General features: G+C 35.0%; 1 protein-coding gene across 1 annotated transcript in view; it reads right to left on the reverse strand.

The window, feature by feature from the left end:
* The window catches only part of LOC119586958, a gene marked incomplete at its 3' end in the record, with an annotated part of 3,800 nt that overhangs the window by 2,235 nt on the left and 1,322 nt on the right, over positions 1–243 (reverse strand).

A 243-nucleotide genomic window follows, 5' to 3' on the forward strand; every position in this document is an offset into this window, starting at 1 on the left:
TGTAGGTAAAAATACGCAAATTTTCGATGCACAATTATAAGCATATTACGTACCGGCAGTGTCATACAGACCAGGGTGTAGATATTCAAAAAGATTATTATGAATCAGTAACCGGTAAGCAAACAATTCAAAAGAGATAACAACCACAAAGTTTGTCTTTTTTCAGAAACAATGGCACGTTGTATCGCTGTCACTGATGATGATTGGATTGAAATGGTTAGCTCATCCGTAAAATAAACAAAG

Source organism: Penaeus monodon, chromosome 22 (genome assembly GCF_015228065.2).
Source record: "Penaeus monodon isolate SGIC_2016 chromosome 22, NSTDA_Pmon_1, whole genome shotgun sequence".
Lineage (NCBI taxonomy): Eukaryota > Metazoa > Arthropoda > Malacostraca > Decapoda > Penaeidae > Penaeus > Penaeus monodon.